Genomic DNA, 18418 nt, shown 5'->3' on the forward strand with positions numbered 1-18418 from the left:
TGCCAAGCTATGTTATTTTTAATTTGCTTCAGGAAATAAAAGATGACTTGGAATCCTCAACTAGGAGTCACGCAAGCACTAAGTCTATAACTTCTAGCAAACCTTCATTTTTTTTGGCCTCCGGTTCTTTTTAACGTACTCTGGCTTCTTTATTTCTTTAGTCTTTATTTGCGACTATGCTAATTTCACTCTACTTGGTAAATTGCATTGGTCGATGCAGTGCTGATTTTGTATGTTTGTCCACTGATAAAGTAATGATCAGTCTATGATTTTAATGGTAGGTTTATTTGAACAGTGAGAGACAGAATAACAAGAAAATCCAAAAAAAAAAAAAGTATTTCAAGTTTTAAATTGATTTTCATTTTAATGAATGAAATAAGTACTTGACCCCTTGACTTAGCAAAACCCCTTGTTGGCAATCACAGAGGTCAGACGTTTCTTGTAGTTGGCCACCAAGTCATTAGGTTTTGAGGCTGACATTTGGCAACTCGAACCTTCAGCTCCCTCCACAGATTTTCTATAGGATTAAGGTCTGGAGACTGGCTAGGCCACTCTAGGACCTTAATGTGCTTCTTCTTGAGCCACTCCTTTGTTGCCTTGACCATGTGTTTTGGGTCATTGTCATGCTGGAATACCCATCCACAACCCATTTTTAATGCTCTGACTTAGAGAAGGAGGTTCTCAACCAAGATTTGATGGTACATGGCCCCGCCCATCGTCCCTTTGATGCAGTGCAGTTGTCCTGTCCCCTTAGCAGAAAAACACCCCAAAGCATAATGTTTTCACCTCCATGTTTCACGGTGGGGATGGTGTTCTTGGGATCATAGTTCTTCTCTGAATCATTCAGATGTTCATTGGTAAACTTCAGACAGGCCTGTACATGTGCTTTCTTGAGCAGGGGGACCTTGAGGGCGCTGCAGGATTTCAGTCCTTCACAAAGTAATGTGTTAGCAATTGTTTTCTTGGTGACTATGGTCTCAGCTGCCTTGAGATCATTGACAAGATCCTCTCGTGTAGTTCTGGGCTGATTCCGTTCTCATGATCATTGAAACTCCATGAGGTGAGATCTTGTATGGAGTCCCAGACTGAGGAAGACTTGCAGTTATTTTGTTTCTTCCATTTGCGAATAATTGCACCAACTGTTGTCAACTTCTCGCCAAGTTGCTTAGCGATGGTCTTGTAGCCCATTCCAGTCTTGTGTACAATCTACAATCTTGTCCCTGACATCCATGGACGGCTCTTTGGTCTTGGCCATGGTGAAGAGTTTGGAATATGAATTATTGATTGCTTCTGTGGACAAGCGTCTTTGATACAGGTAACGTAGCTGAAATTAGAAGCACTCCCTTTAAGAGAGTGCTCCTAGTCTCAGCTCTTTACTTGTATAAAAGACACCTGGAAGCCAGAAATCTCGCTGATTATAGGGGATCAAATACTTATTTCACTCATTAAAATGCAAGTCAATTTATAACTTTTTTTAAAACAAGTTTCTCTAAATATTTTTTGTTGTTATTCTGTCTTTGTTAAAATACCCTACCATTATAATTATAGACTGATAATTTATAGATAGATAAGTCATTTCTTTTGTCAGTGGGCAAATGTACAAAATCAGCAGGGGATCAAACAATTATTTTACTAACTGTATGTAAATGAAATCATCTGCGTTTCTTAATTTGTGCATTGTAAGTAAATCACCCGCAGAAATTTCCCCTCCCATCGGCCCTTGGTATGACCAAAAATTTATATCACGGTATTTTTTCAAAATTATACGGTATCACGATATATGATGGTTTTTTTTTTTTTCCATGCATGACTAGGTGTTAACCACATTTCCTAATAAATTAGAGAATAATTACTGCAGTATATTGGCTTACATTGACTGGACTAATATTAACCCAGGTTTGATTGGTCTCACAAATTGCTGCTGTTCACAAAGAAGTGACAGTGACACTCATAATTGTAATGAGGTGAAGAAATCAGAATTCATGACTTGCAGTCAAAATGCTCAACACTTTACTGTGGATTCTTCATATTCCAGGACATGTTTGTGGCGGAGGTGGTGAAGCAAATTGCTTGTGTTGCCTCCTACGGCTACAACTTTAGCCTGACCACATTTCCATATGATGTAGTGATGCACCGAAATGAAAATTCTTGGCCGAAACCGAAAACCAAAAGAATTATGCCAATTATTAGTACCATTGCATTTATGGCTATGACTGTGTACTAAATCTTACTAGAATCAAGGCATTGCAATTGCATAAATTAATATTAAAGTTTCAAAGAATAAATCAATTATATCAGTTTAAACAATTATTATCAATCAAGTATTATATTACTTAAATAACATATACATATATTTTACTGCCTTTGTTTAAATTGTTTACATTTTTATAACACATTATCTTGTGGATCCATGAGTTCACATTTACAACTCTATGGGTTTCTCTTCCAGCCGGAGGCGCTGTCAGCATGGTAGTACTGTATACAAAGCAGCGCAGCAAATGATTTTGAAACGTGCAGCGCTCATATTTATTCAATGGATAGCCTTTTGAAGTTTCATGGCAATTCTTATCTTTCAGTCCCCCACATTTAAGACCACCTGAAATCATAATTATGACTTTCATAACCTCCTAATAACACTGCAGTCATCAATGAAAATTAAGAGCTTTATTTAAGACTTTCAAAAACAAACCTTACACAATATGTTTATTTTTATTTTTTCCCACCATGTTCGGGGCACAAGAAAAATATTAAGGGACTAAATTAATATCAGCATATGAAGTATAATCGTCTTTCATTGTCTCTGAAAGAATGCACATCAGATGCTGAAAGTCAGTTTTTACTTTCACTTTAACATATTGCGCAGTTTTCACGTTGCATGTGTGATATCCATTGCCTCACCTCCATGGTTTAAAACATAAATATTTATAAAAATACAGTACATAGAAAAGACATATCTTTAAAATATTGCGATGTAACTGAAAGCTACATCTGTCTGCGCGCAATGCGCCGATCTCTGCTCTCATCACTGCAGACACACCCCCTCTTGAAATTTCGGCATTACAAGTTTTGCAAATCGCTAACCCTGGGTCTTTCTCAGATATACTGAAATACGTCCACGCAGATGTGTTGCTTCAGACAAGCACGTGCAAGCTGCAGTTTCTGTTTGCGTCAACATACGTGTTCCCAGCGCTTTGTACGCACACACTCACCGGTATTGGGGTATATGAAAAATTAATATCATAAAAAAAAACACCGGTATTCGGTATGAAAAGGTATACCGCCCAGCCCTACTATAGGGCTATATTTGCTGTAGGGCTATATTTGCATATATTTGCTGCTTCAGGCTAAAAAAGGAGTCCATAACCCATGATAACATTTCCTTCAATGAAAAAGTCAAATCAGTGGAGAAATATGCAGAGATCAAGCACTGTTTACAAGCCAAAACAGTTCAAAATATTTCTATGTATTTTGATGTGATAGGACAACAGGGCATGGATTTTTTTTTTCACTTTTGCACAAAAAAGTATTCCCGTAATGTCATACAATTATGGTTGAATGACTGATTTCACATGGACTATTAACAATGTCCTCACTAACGTTCTGTGCCTTGACTGTGGTAGGACCCTTGCTGTCTATGCAGGGTCAGAAAGCTCTTGGATTTTATAAAAAATATCTTACGTTGTGTTCTAAAGAGGAACAAAAGTCTTATGGGTTTGGAACTACATGTGGGTGAGTAATTAAAGGGATAGTTCACCCAAAAATGAAAATTAGTTGTTTATCTGCTTACCCCCAGGGCATCCAAGATGTAGGTGACTTTGTTTCCTCAGAAAAACACAAACGAAGATTTTTAACGAAAACCGCTGCAGTCTGCCAGCCATATAATTGATATGGATGGGCACCAAACCTTTAAAAGTAAACAAAAACATGCACAGACAAATCCAAATTACACCCTGCTGCTCGTGACGATACATTGATGTCCTAAGACACGAAACGATCGTTTTTTGCGAGAAACTGAACAGTATTTATAACATTTTTTACCTTTGATACACAGCCACGTCCATCTGTCATGAGCACGAGCTCATCATCCGGCTTGTGACATGTGAACGCGCTCTGGCGTAGAGTACACAAACGCCGGAAGCGATCTGTCGCGTGTATACGACACTCATTGTTTACACAGTGCACAGAGATTGTGAGTATAGTGGCTATTCAAAATGGTAATTACTTGCGTGTATCCTGATTGTTCAAACCGATTTAAAGCTAAAAGATTACGTTTGCTTGCGCAAACTCATCCAGGACTTTTCACTGATTTCCCCTCACGGTGTTTGCGTATACCACGCCAGAACGCGTGCACATGTAACGAGCCTGATGCCAAACTCGTGCTCATAACAGATGGACGTGGCTGTGTATAAAAGGTAAAAAATGATATAAATACTGTTCAGTTTCTCACAAAAACTGATCGTTTCGTGTCTTAGGACATCAATGTATCGTGACGAGCCGCAGGGTATAATTTGGATTTGTCTGTGCATGTTTTTGTCTACTTTTAAAGGTTTGGTGCCCATCCACGTCCATGATATGGCTGGCGGACTGCACCGGTTTTCATTAAAAATCTTCATTTGTGTTTTTCTGAGGAAACAAAGTCACCTACATCTTGGATGCCCTGGGGGTAAGCAGATAAACATCAAATTTTCATTTTTGGGTGAACTATCCCTTTAATGACAGATTTTTCATTTTTTGGGTGAGCTATCCCTTTAAGGACAATTACTGTAATGGATGTTGGCTTTAAAAAGATTAATTTAGAAGTCTGTGTAGACACTAAGTATTCCTTCCTGTTCCAGTAATGATTCTTTTAGGACTGTTAAGCTACTGGAATCTTTAAAAGGAACCAAGACTTGGACCAGGATGGCACCAGTGGCACTAATGTATGGTATTTCAAGCTGATCTTGCTCATTGGCATGTTTTACTTGCACTTAACAATATCCAATTAACCTACACTTACTAGCATGCAGACCAGAAGGCATTTAGCAGTAAAGCTCTCCCTTTCATTATTAATCAGCTGGAATTCATTAGCACAGATACAAATTACAGGTCTGATAGCCCTCCTAACATAAACATAGCATCAGCTGGGCTGATTTGTGAAAACAAATATACATTTAAATAAAGTGAACATTTGTGTGACTCATTTATGAGCAAGCGCAACATTTACAGCGTTGCATAAAACTTACAGAGGGATCAATTTGCACCCCTCATCTTACCCCCGATTGACTGCTACCTACAACAAGAATAACAAGCATTTAACCTCACCACGTCACATCAGCCTGCCCACTCTAATGAGCAGTCAGCGCTGACAGCCCCAACCCTGCAGCTGTGCGGGCCGGTGATCCTCAGCAGGCACACACGCACACACACAAAAGCCCGGCCACTCTGTGGGTAATGCACCAGATCACCAGCGCCTCTCTACAGATGGATGCCCACTCAGTGCCTGTGTGCTTCTTTATGAGTGCTGCAGAGAACTGGGGAACTTCAGCCTCCACAATGCATCCATCCTGTGCCAAACACTTAGGCAGCAGCCCACAGCTCCCTCCTGCCCCCTTCTTCAAGTACTGCCTCTAGAGAGTCAAGGTTACAAAGTATGAAGAATGCCTGTCAATCGTACCTCAAAGGTTTACCCTAAATTGTGACTGAGTGCATTTGGAGGATGTGGTGGATAGGTGCTGTTCCCAAGAGTGCATGAAGTCAATATGCAATGATGCCAGCCTCGTTTCTCCCCCCCCCCCCCCCCAACCCTCCAACCCTCCCTCCCTGCATGGTTCCAACAAGAAATTCTATTCTAAGGATTCTGTCTCTATTCTGTCTCTCTTAATGATTGTAGTTCAATAATGGTTCCATTTAATGATTCTTATAAACCAGTAAAAAGTTTTTGGACAGAAAGATTTTAATATTCTGATAATCAATTTATAATCAACCTTTATAATCAATTTTGATCAATTTAAAGCATCCTTGCTAAATAGAAGTATTAATTTCTCTCATTTCTTTTCATACTGACTTTTGTAAAAGCTTTTTATTTCAGATAAATGCTGATCTTTAGATCTATCTATTCATCAAACAAAATCTCTTCAAATCCATTTCTAAAGGATCATGTGACACTGAAGACTGGAGTAATGATGCTGAAAATTTAGCTTTGATCACTAAATTTTAAAATATATTCAAATAGAAAGCAATTAGTTCAAACAGTAAAAAATATTTCACAAAATTACTGCTTTTGCAGTATTTTGGATCAAATAAATGCAGGTTTGGTGAGCAGAAGATACAAGTCTTACTGTTCAAAAACTTTTGACTGGTAGTGTAGTTCTTCAATGTAATGCTGTTCTTATTACATTTACTGCCTTCAGCAGCATGTTGCCAAATTATAAGATATATGAGATTTAATAGAACAATGGGATACAACAGAAATACATTTAATGGAATGTAATGCAAAAATGTGAGTTTGAACCGTTTTTACTACCTGACTGAGTCATGGGCGTTTTTGATTCACCAAAAGAACCAGCTCATATGAGTCGTTCATTCGATAATTGGACAAGACTTTCCATGTTGTATTTTGATTTTAATGTAGTCGAACTACGCTTGGGATGTTTTATAATGCGTTACAGGCTACTCCTACAAACCATTTGCTCGGTATTTGGACCACACACTGTTTTTGTTTCATTAAAAAGGGATCGTCTCCTAAGAGTCATTCGTTTGGCGATTGCAGTGCACTCTTCTTGATTCACTGTAAAGAACCAGCTCTTATTCTGAGTCATTCGTTCTAAAATCGAACGACACGCTGTATCTCCTTTTGAGTTACTTACTAGAAGCGCCGTTGAAAAATAATGCATATTTTAGTACGGCGTTCCATAGTAATAACCATTTGAGAATCGTGAACCGATTGTCTGAAAAAATAATTGGGCACCGGTATTTAAAAAAAAAAAAAAAAAAGGTTCCCAATAGCCTGCACAACAGGTATTGTTGTAGCTATAACTTTGATGAAGAATGAAATAGGCTAAATCTTGATATATAATTGGTTTTGTACTACACAGCCTATGCTATCCCCGTGCTGCGTTAAGCAGATTTACAAATTCGAAAATAACTCGCAAGTTTAGATGCTTCCTGCGTACAGTGATGATCTTTTAACATCTCACATTTTGAACTGAACAGTTCTCTCACGTGGCACACAGCCCTCTTGCCTTGAGTGTCGAACCCAGACCATTTATAGCCTCGCAGTAACCTACAATCTTATTATGAGATTTAACTTTGCCCCAACTGGACTTGTGGATGAGCAGCGCTCCTCAAATCAACTAATAAATGACTGGAAATAGTTATAAGGCGCTGTCGCTGGCGTTATGACAGACAAAACTACTCTGCCATGTCTCTGTCTGTGCGGAATACATAAAGGCTCTGCCTTGAATTAATCACTCGCTCTTTAATGGATCTTTGAGGATCGCGCTTGACGCAGTGAGGAGCTGCAGCTCTTTGTATTCCGAGGCCAAGAGGAACCTTGTGTGTGTGCGTGTGTGTGTGTGTGTGTTTTTTAACCCTCGTCCGATATCTACTGCCTCTTAGAAAATGTCAAGGGGGTACATGGTGACATAGGGACCCCGGTTTGGTTACGGAGAGACTCTTGCTTCGCTCTGCGAAAGAGGTAAGTGAGAAATGCTTTGGAATGTCGCATCTACGTCGCTTCTAACGTTGGTTTTGTCGGACGGGAATTGAAAGGAGCGCAAGTGTAGTCTGAGACATGTAAGTTATCCATGTGGCTTTTGTACATCCGCGTATTTGCAACAAATGCCTCGGCGTGACTTGTCTTAACTTGGAAATGCATCGTGTGATGTGTTGAGTTTGTCAGTGAAACCTACACGGACTCAAATTGAACATTAATTCGCTTCGTTTTACACTAAGGCGTGAGTGAATATCGTTCAAATGTACACGCGAGTTCTTTTGGAATCATTTGACATTCTGCATGGAATAATTTGACAAATACTGACTTGATGCATTTGTTCGGTAATGTATGGAATTCAAAGCTAACATTCAGCAAGTGAACACTTCAATTCCTGTTAGTTTAAAGCTTGTTGAACTCCGAAGCGTCTAACTTAGAGATATTCCAGGCTTGAATATCGCTAAAATCTTCAGAACGTCGCCAAACGTTTCAGGACCCTGGACAGCAGACAGGTTTGGTTTGCCGCTAGAGTTCGCCTTCAGCCGTAAAACTGACAACTGATCACCCCTTTCAGCCCTCAGTCGCTAGATTTTAGTGAATCGCGATTTAGTGAGTGCGATCTGTTCATGGCAAATGCGCTTATAGTAGCTTACGGTGTCCGTTTACGCCGACAGAGCTCTGAAAGTTTATTAAAGTCTATTTTAGCAATGAAAGTGCGCTGCTACTGTTCATACAAATGCAGTTCGTTTGCAGGTGTGTGTAGAATCAGTGCATGAGTAAATGTCTCTCCTAGGACTGCTCGTTGGGATTGCTAAATTAAGAAATCATTTGACTCTGGAAGTCTGATAAATTATTCAGAGACGTAATAATTGAGTTAAGATTGGATGTATGACGCAGACGTGTGGAGTATGTCATTTCAAAGACTTCACGTATACACAAACCAGCTTTAGTGCTTTAATAAAACTCAAGATTAAGAAAAATAACACGCTTTACAAACACAAAAAGAGAAGACATAAAAAATGACCAAACCTGCTCCGTTTAACAGGACTTGGATTCAGTGCAAATGCCCAGTTATCTGTGAAATGTAAGTGCTGCATGCTTTAAACTGAAATATGTGCATCCAGTTGGATATGCAATTGATTTTCCTCACCTTGACTGATGTAACTGTACAGTTAAGCTTTGAGACTCACCCTCTGAAAGATACTAAGCGTATTAGGTCATCCGAGTAACACAGTTCACATAGTAAGAAAAGAGCTTCGTCCATCATGCTACTGTCAGAACAGTGTATTCCAGTGAGAACTGGATCAGCAAACGGAGCGATGGTGTCTCAGCTTGTAGGTAAAGCACATATAATACATTTGGCAGGACAAACCTTTTTTTATTTTTATTTTTTGTATTTTAAGACTTACAAATCACTCTCAGAGTTCTTAAAAGCGCCTTTGTTTTGACTTAAAGTGGTTTTGTTTTGACTTTAACAGGTCGAAAAGTATTGTTGAAGCCTAAATATTAAATGTTATTCGTCTGAAGCAGGCGTTTTCAGCCAGAGACCCCAGACTCTGGGGACCACCCAGCATAAAAAAGCTATATTTTTTGACAACCATATATAATAACTGTAATTAAGACAAAAATGCATTATATAATGCTTAACAGATCATTAGTAAGAAAATGTGCATTTTATATGTCTCAAATATCTTACCCAGGGACCTACAGGAGTACTTTCAAGGACCCCTGATTGAAAACCTTGGATCAATAAATAAATAAAGTGAACATTAATATTGTTTTGGATTTTAGTGCATGTATGTGTCATTGCTGAAACTAGAAGATATACGAATGACTGCGAATCTCCACTCGCTTTAATCAATCGGTAAAAAAACAGGCAAATCATTCTCGACTTTCGTCGGGAGGATTTACTCAAGAGCTGTGTTTAAGCATAACCTAATGATCAGCGAAGAGTTGCGCTGGTTCAAAAACCTAAAACATAATTTGTTAGATGCGTACGTCTGTCCCCTTCTCTCTCTCTCCATCTCTCTTATCTTGATTATGCAGCTCGAAGATTGAGTCAGCTGTTTTGTATGCAAGGTGTCTGAGCCAGGCTCTTTGTGGAGGAGAGAGCAATCGTGCCGCGGATACAGAGAAAGAGAGAGAGAGAGGGAGATGGATAGACGGGCAGATAGACAGACATAGAGGGAGATGGCAAAATGGGGGTGAAAAGACGGCATGTCTGTATGTGCGGTGTCATAAAAGCAATGTTCATATTAATATCATATTACCTGGCTTTAAAAAAAAAACATCCTTTATGCCTGCAGCACTCACATAAGGCATAATGAATGATAAATTATGTAGCCGCCCAGTGTGCTCACTTAATACATAGACTCATAAAACACAAGTGCAATTGTTGGTGATATGTGAGGTGGAAGGCTTTTACAGCACCACTGAGTGTGTGTTGAAAATGGATAAGGACAGTTCTGAACCGATCATTCTGAGAGACGACCGCTGTGATCCAGTAAAGTACAGAGGAGGATGAAAGAGAAGACTTACATTGGTGAAGCAGAGCCATTGATGGCACTTAGTTAGTAATTACAGTTTCATCATTACTGAAATCATTTAGTTTTTTTTATATGTATGTATGGCCTCCCCTGAGCCCACTGAGTTTTAGCAGACCCCCTAAAGCATGCAGTGAGTTTGTTGGGGGGTAACTGAGAATGAATGGCAGAAAGTCATGTGAGAGGAGGCAGTGCCTCCATTGTGATATTATTGGATATGACTGGTTGTGTTCGGCTTGATTGATTCATGTGATAAATCCCATCTCGTGTTTGTGCGTGTTCCACGTCTGAATGAACAATATAATGGCGTTAATGGGAAGACTGTTTAAAAAGTAAGTAAACAACTCACACACTTAGATATAATCACTTTGTTACATCAAAGTAAGACTTAAATTGACATGAAAACATGATACGTGGGAGTTTTTAGTGAGTAATCAGCTTGGTGAAATTTAAAGTAAATTTAAAGTTGGTCTGTGACCAATATTTACAGAGCTTTGATGACTGATTATCCGAAAAATTAAAAAATAGTTAAAAGTTAACTATTAAAAAGAATAGCTAATGTTCACAAATTTTGTTGGTTTTCTTTTGGTTTATGTTGGTTCATTCTTTATGGTTATTTTGTAGTTTATTTTTATTATCTGTTTGCGTTTTTTAAAAACATTCTAAAAATATCCTAAAAAAGGTTGAATTATTATTTTTTTTTAATATATCTAAAATGTGCAACCTATACATGCAGAAACATGATTATTAATACATTTTATATTTTGTTGGTTTATTTTGGTTTATGTTGGTTTATTTTTTTATGGTTATTTAGTAGTTTATTATTATCTCTTAATGATTTCTAAAAATATTCTTAAAATTATTCTAAAAAGGGTTATTTTTTAATAAAAAATGTGCAACCTATACATGCAGAAACATAATTATTATATAATAATATATTATTATACAATAAAGACAATCTCTGGAGACCTTAGAATTACATTTGTTCTGTGAAGAGGAAGTTTTTAATTTAAATTTAAATTTTTGATTTTAAAATTAATTTTTTATATTTTTTGTTGGTTTATTTTGGTTTATGTTGGTTGATTTTTTATGGTTATTTTGTAGTTTATTATTATCTCTTAATGATTGCTTTCTAAAGTATTCTAAAAATTATACTAAAAAAAGGTTGTTTTCTATATACAGCAGTGAATTATATTGTTGAAATTAATTTTATAGTTTATATTATGTTGGATTATTTTGGTTTGTGTTGGTTCATTTTTATGTTTTTTTTTTGTAGTTTATTATCTCTTAATGATTGCTTTCTATATTTTTTTAATAAAAAATGTGCAACCTATACATGCAGAAAAAAAACATAAAGCAGTAAATTATATAATAGAGACAATCCCTAGGGAACTTATTTTAATTTTTAAATGTAATTGTAATCATTTATATTGGTAATAATGATGTGTTCACAAATACAATATATTGTTTAAATTGTTTAAACATTATTGTTTTAATAAAAGTAAAATGCTTAAAAACACTTGATAAGATTCATACATGGCTTTAATAAATAAAATATTGATCACATTGTTCATGTAAAAAAAAAAACATTAAAGAGATTTTTTTTTCTTTTTCTCATAGTGTAAGTAATGTTTAACCAAGAAATTGTCACTGGGGACATGCATTTACATTTGATTTAAAAAAAAAAAAAAAAAAAAAAAAAACTTTGAGGACTTCCTCAGGACCTCTTATGCAATATGCAATGCATATTACTAATCAAAAATTAAGTTTTGATATATTTATGTCAGGAAATTTAGAAAATATTTTCATGAAACATGATCTTAATATCCTAATGATTTTTGGCATAAAAGAAAAATTAATAATTTTGACCCATACAATGTATTTTTGGCTATTGCTACAAATATACCCATGCTGCTTAATCTATATTAGTCCAGATTATTTCATTGCAATGCAACAAATACAGGTAAGCAAATATCTTATATTATACATAAAAAGTGAATACAATAAACATAGCGAATACACTTGGTATGATGCAGGAATGTGACATGACTAGATGACACTGGAAGGACACTATTTTTATTCGTATGCCAGTATCCTAGTAGTGAGGCGGCAGAGGTTGAATAGGGAAGGAGGAGCTGTCCGTGGTCCTGAACACCCTTGAGAGGCTGTTGGACTGAAGTGGCATATTGGGCTTTGATTCATTGTGATATGAAGTATGTACTTTTGATAGATGCTTCTTGTTTACACATTGAGACGGCAGCCCTTTGATTTTAAATTGATGGAGATGTTGCAAGCCTGTGGCAATGTCCCTGTGCGCTTCAACGCACATTAGCAGCTGGATATGTCTTGTAGCAAACAAAGGTTTTTACTATACCTGAATGCTCGAGGGCCTTCGATAAAGTGACATGGAGATTTAAGACTTGGCCATTTTTTTTAAGGTTCTCTTTCACTCTTTCTTATCCTGAACACAATACCTTTTGGCAGCAACGCACTGGCGTGTTGGGAGGGACTGACTGGAAGCTGACAGCGAGTGTTAAGCCTTGGGACAGCTTGGAATTGACAAGTAATTAAAATCTGAAGCAAATGTTCAGAAAGGAGAAAATGGAGGTTTCAGTGCGCATCCGGGGGCCTCAACAGTGTGTTAAATAAGTGACTGGAACTTGCAGATAAGGCTGAAATTAGAAAGCCCATGTCCTTACAGCCTTTGCCCTTGAGTGCTGTTTTATTTCAATTTAGCAAAGCAAAGATTGCACAGTTGTTGCGATTGTATCTCTTGGAAAGCACACAAATGGCATTAACAGCTTCACCTTGAATCAGCAGCTTGTGTGAGTCATTAACCGCGTGGCTAGCGATTACCTAGCGGTATGGCCCATTCTAACCCCGCGAGCACCGTGCCGGAGTTTGCTTTGGAGATTGCTAGAACTCTTAACGCCGCAGATGTCACTGTCAGCCGCAGCTGTATTAAACACAAATAATGCTCTCAAAGACATTAGAATAAGATAACGTTGACTAAGTGGAACCAGTGTTTTGGAATGGTTGGCAATGCAGATACAGATCCCATTTCAGAGCCTATAGTTAGAATGTGATGTGTTCTGGGGCATGGATTGGTTGCAATAAAGTCAAAACAGTATTTAAAGTAACCATGAAATCAAAATAGACAATTCTTCTTTTTACTATTATTATTATTATTATTTTTAGTTGGAAAAAATCGATTCCCGCTCTAAATTTTGTCTCATTTCATTTCACTTAGATATATTTCACTAGAAAATGCAATTACAATTTACTTTTCCTTAATAATGTTTATTATTATCTCTTATTGAATGCTTTCTAAAAAAAAATCCAAAAATTATACTAAAAAAGTAGTTTTTTTTTAATAAAAAATGTGCAACCAATACATCCAGGGAAAAACAAACAGCAAAATATATAAAGCACAGTAAATTATATAATAGAGACAAACTCTGGAGACCTTATAATTACATTTGTTGTGTGAAGAGCATTTTAATGTCAATGAATTTTAATTTTTAATTCTAAAATTCATTTTTTTTATATTTGTTTTGGTTTATTTAAGCGTGTTGTTTTTTTATGGTTATTTTTTGAAGTTTTTCATTATCTCTTAATGAATGCTTTCTAAAAATATTCAAAAAATGATGCTTTTTTAAAATAAAAGATTGCAACCTATACCTCCCGATTTTTTTTCTTTTTAAAAAAATCATCTTTATGTTAGTTTTTGGTTTATGTTGATTAGTTTTTTAATTATTATTATTATTATTAGTTATTTTGTAGAAAAATTATGCTAAAAAGGGGTTGATATATATATATATATATATATATATAATATATATATATATATATATATATATATATATATATATATAAATATAAGAATTTGCAACCTATACATGCAGCAGGAAAAAAAACATAAAGCAGTATATTATACAATAGAGACAATCTCTGGAGACCTTATAATTGCATTTGTTCTGTGAAGAGTATGTTTTTAATTTAAGAAATTTTAATTTTAAAATAAATTTTTTTATATTTTGTTGGTTGATTTTTTTTATGGTTAATTTGTAGTTTATTAGTATCTCTAATGATTGCTTTCTAAAAAATATACTAAACAAGGGTTGTTTTTTATATTAACAAATTATCTCTTAATGATTGCTTTATAAAATCATTCTAAAAAGCATAATGTGGTGCAACCCAAACATGCAGAAAAAAAAAAACATAAAACAGTAAATTATATTATACGATCCATAGGGACCTTATTTTTTTATTTATTTATTTATTTATTTATTTATTTAAAATGTTATTTTATTTATTTATTTATTTTATTTTGGTGATTATGTGTTCAGTCATGTGTTCAAACGTTGTATGTTATTACTTTTTTCTGCAGTCATTAACACTTGTCTTTAACCCATACATTGAGACAAGTTTGAAATATTACTTTAACCGCACCATTTTTTTAAAACATTGTATTAATATCCATTGCTAGAAATGACTGTGGTTTGCTGCCGGCACTCTTATTATGGGCAAATCCTTTAGTGATCAGGCTCCACATTGGCGAGTATAAGGGATATTGAACATTACCCCTCTTTCGTCTTCGTCATCCCTCCTGCGAAGTAATTAGAGGTCGGGATACAGAGTAGCATGGCTGTATACCTGCAGGCCTGTGCCCTGACTTGATGAATATCCTGTGCATGAGAATCCATTAAAGCTGGTGATACATAACAGGTTTGTCAATGCTCACTTCAGAGGTTCTTTTATTGATTGAGTTTTTGAGCGGCCAGCCACTCTCCTCAAAGAGCCCTCTCTCTTTCTCTCTATCTCGGTGTCGTTCTCTCATGTGTGCTTGGCTGTTAGATATGCGTTCAGTGCAGATATCAATCAGAATGCAGTGCTTTTAGGGGTTACAAGGTCAGCATAATCATAAACCATTGGTGCATCGACAAAGAAATTAAAATAAAAGTAAAACTATTCAAGGAAAGCTTTCCTTCTGGGCCTCGAACGTGGTAGTTGCATTGCTCTCGGATTTCATCAAAAATATCTTAATTTGTGTTCATAAGATGAACAAAGGTCTAACAGGTTTGGAACGACACAAGGGTGAGTAAATAATGACAGACTTTTCATTTTTGGGTGAACTATGCTTTGAATAGTAGTGTATTTGATAATGCATCTAAAATCCTATTAGTATAATGGCAAAATTTTAGTCCTAGTTACATCACAGTGTCATTGTATCTAACAGGATCAATATTCTTGATCACTCTGGATGTCAGGCAAGAGCTGACGCTTGCATATGCTTAACACACACACGCACGCACTGTAAAATTGCTTCCTATTGAATTAAATGTCCATATTGCAATCACTGTAATTAGTTCACATGGGAAATACAAGGCCTGTGCAATGATTCTGTTCCAAAGCCAAAATAATACTTGTTGGGCAGCAATCCACATACACTGCGTAAGTGTCTTTCAGGTTGGATTCTCAATATAAAGCTTGAGTGCAGTAGTGTGCTCCATGTGCGGTTCTTAATAAGGCTTTTGGCTGGAAGAGAGAGCTTCCTGTCCTCAGCTGGTCCCTCACTGTGACATACAAGGGCACTAATACTCTCACCGTGATCAATACTTTCTATTTCTAAATTCTATCAAATCTTACTGCAAGTTAACTACCAGCTGGTTCACTGCTTGTGAATACCCTGTTTTTAGTTCTGTGAGAGAATTTAGTTGTCAAATATGACTATTATTTAAAATAACCTGAAGGTGTGTGTTTGTATATTCAAATTCTATTATGACAACTATGAAGATTTTAGCATGGTAATGGATATGACGATGTTAATGCTACGCATTAGCTGCTGCTTTTGGTTAATGCTGTTGTTGTAGATTACTGCTGATGCTGCTGCAAAGCAAGTACAGGAACTTGCTACTGCAAATACATATGTTGATACACTGCTGCGGCACAAGTAGCATATACAGTATAATAACCCATAGTAGATCTATACAGGTGGAGCTGGGGAGGTGGAGGATTTCAGATGAAGCTGAAGCTTGTGCCAAGTATTTTAACGCTGTGAATATCATCAGTTTGCATTAACAACCCATCAGCCTTCATCATGTAGAGTTTTTTTGACAGAATTCGGCATTTATAATAATGGCAATAATGATGTTGATGTTAATACTGTTGACAAATCCTATTCATAGGATTTATAAAGAAATACATTTTTAATAACATAAAATTATTTTACATATCAGAGTGATTGCTAAAAAATGGGTCATACTTTATATTAGGTGGCCTTAACTATTATGTACTTGCATAAAAAAAGTACAGTGTACTTAATGTGTTCATATTGCATTGCAAAACACTTTTGCTTCTATTAAGGTGGGATATGGGTAAGGTTAGGGAAATGTTTGGTGGTTTGGATAGGATTAAGGGTGGGTTAAGGTGTAAGGGATGGGTCAACAGTGGTAATTACAGACATCAATTACATGTAGGTTTTTAAAAATATGTGCAATGTAAAAACATGTATGTACACAATAAATACATTGTACCAAATTATTAATTTAAATCTAAGTATATAGTAGTTAAGGCCACCTAATGTAAAGTTGGACCAAAAAGTGATTAACAATTAAATTCACTAGATTCCCTAGTGAAGAACTACACTACCCATAATCCTAAAGATAGAACCTTCTTTGATCCACCAATCATGCTAGCTGCTGCTGCCAAATAGCTTTGCAGTGGTTGCCCAATTCTGTGAAGCTTTGTGAAAAGTGCATGTATTTGAATATTTTACTACAGTTGATGTCAAAAGTTTGCATCCCCCTTTTAGAATCTGCAAAATTATTTGGTTTTCCAGCATTTTCGTGTATTTGAATCCTGTCCAACAATGACTGTGTGATTTTGAGATCCATCTTTTCACGCTGAGGACAACTTAGGGACTCACATGCAACTATTACAGAAGGTTCAAACCCTCACTGATACTCCAGAAGGAAAAAACATGCATTAGAGGTGAGGGGTAAAAACTTTTGTATAGAATTGAGATTTTGTGCATTTTTCTTATTTTGCCTAAATATCATATATATATATATATATATATATATATATATATATATATATATATATATATATATTTTTTTTTTTTTTTTTTTTTTTTTATTTAGTACTACCCTTCAGAGGCTAAAGAAGATAGTTTCATATTTCCCAGAAGACAAAATAAGTTACATTTACCCTGATCTTCAAATTCAAAATGTTTTCACCCCCTGGCTCTTAATGCATGTTTTTCCTTCTGGAGCGTCAGTGAGAGTTTAAACCTTCTGTAATAGTTGCATATGAGTCCCTCAGTTGTCCTCAGTGTGAAAAGATGGATCTCAAAATCATACAGTCATTGTTGGAAAGAGTTCAAATACACAAAAATGCTGGAAAACCAAAGAATTTGTGGGAGCTGAAGGATTTTTTTCTGAAGAACAGCAGACAGTTTAACTGTTCAGGACAGACAAGAGACTCAAAAACAACTATCACAAATAAAAAAAAAAAAATAAAAAAAAAAAAAGAAGAAGCTGTGGATCATTCAGTTAACAACACAGTATTAGTAATCAAGAGAATGTAAACTTTTGAACAGAGTGATTTTTATAAATTCAACTATTATTTTCTCTTATGTCTCTATCATTTTCTCTCTCTCTTTTATGTGAAATGTCGATTCAGGTCAGTACTTAATAAACAAAAACATGTATTTTGTATGATCCATTGTATGATTTTGGTAAAATAATTAACATTTTGCCGATTTTGAAAGGGGGTGTAAATATTTGACCTTAACTGTATTCTTTTCAAATATATATGATTTTACAGTAATAATCTGTGATTTTATACAGTGAATCAATGACTAAGTCAGAACTTCGATATTTTTGTGTTGTTTTAATTTGAGTATGTCAATCAGAGTGCTTTATTAGCTGTGCTAAAGGGATAGTTCACCCAAAAATTAATATTCTGTCATTTATAACTCACCCTCATGTCGTTTTAAACCCGTAAGACATTCATTCATCTTCAGAACACAAATTAAGAGATTTTTTTATGAAATCCGAGAGCTTTTTGACTCTGTGTAGACAACAACACAACACAAGGCCCAGAAAGGTAGTAAGGACATTGTCAAAATAGTCCTTGTGACATCAGTGGTTCAACCTTAATTTTATAAAGCTACGTGAAT

The 18418-nt window shown here is 35.8% G+C and overlaps 1 protein-coding gene across 1 annotated transcript in view; it reads left to right on the forward strand.

The window, feature by feature from the left end:
- The first annotated feature begins 7280 nt into the window (after positions 1 to 7280).
- Positions 7281 to 18418, forward strand: part of elfn1a (extracellular leucine-rich repeat and fibronectin type III domain containing 1a) — a 147320-nt gene continuing 136182 nt past the window's right edge. Inside the window, exon 1 of the mRNA XM_073830486.1 lies at positions 7281 to 7675. The gene's annotated coding sequence lies outside the window, so the exon portion shown is untranslated. The remainder of the gene's footprint in view (positions 7676 to 18418) is intronic.

Source organism: Garra rufa, chromosome 1 (assembly GCF_049309525.1).
Source record: "Garra rufa chromosome 1, GarRuf1.0, whole genome shotgun sequence".
In the NCBI taxonomy this organism is placed as follows: Eukaryota; Metazoa; Chordata; class Actinopteri; order Cypriniformes; family Cyprinidae; genus Garra; species Garra rufa.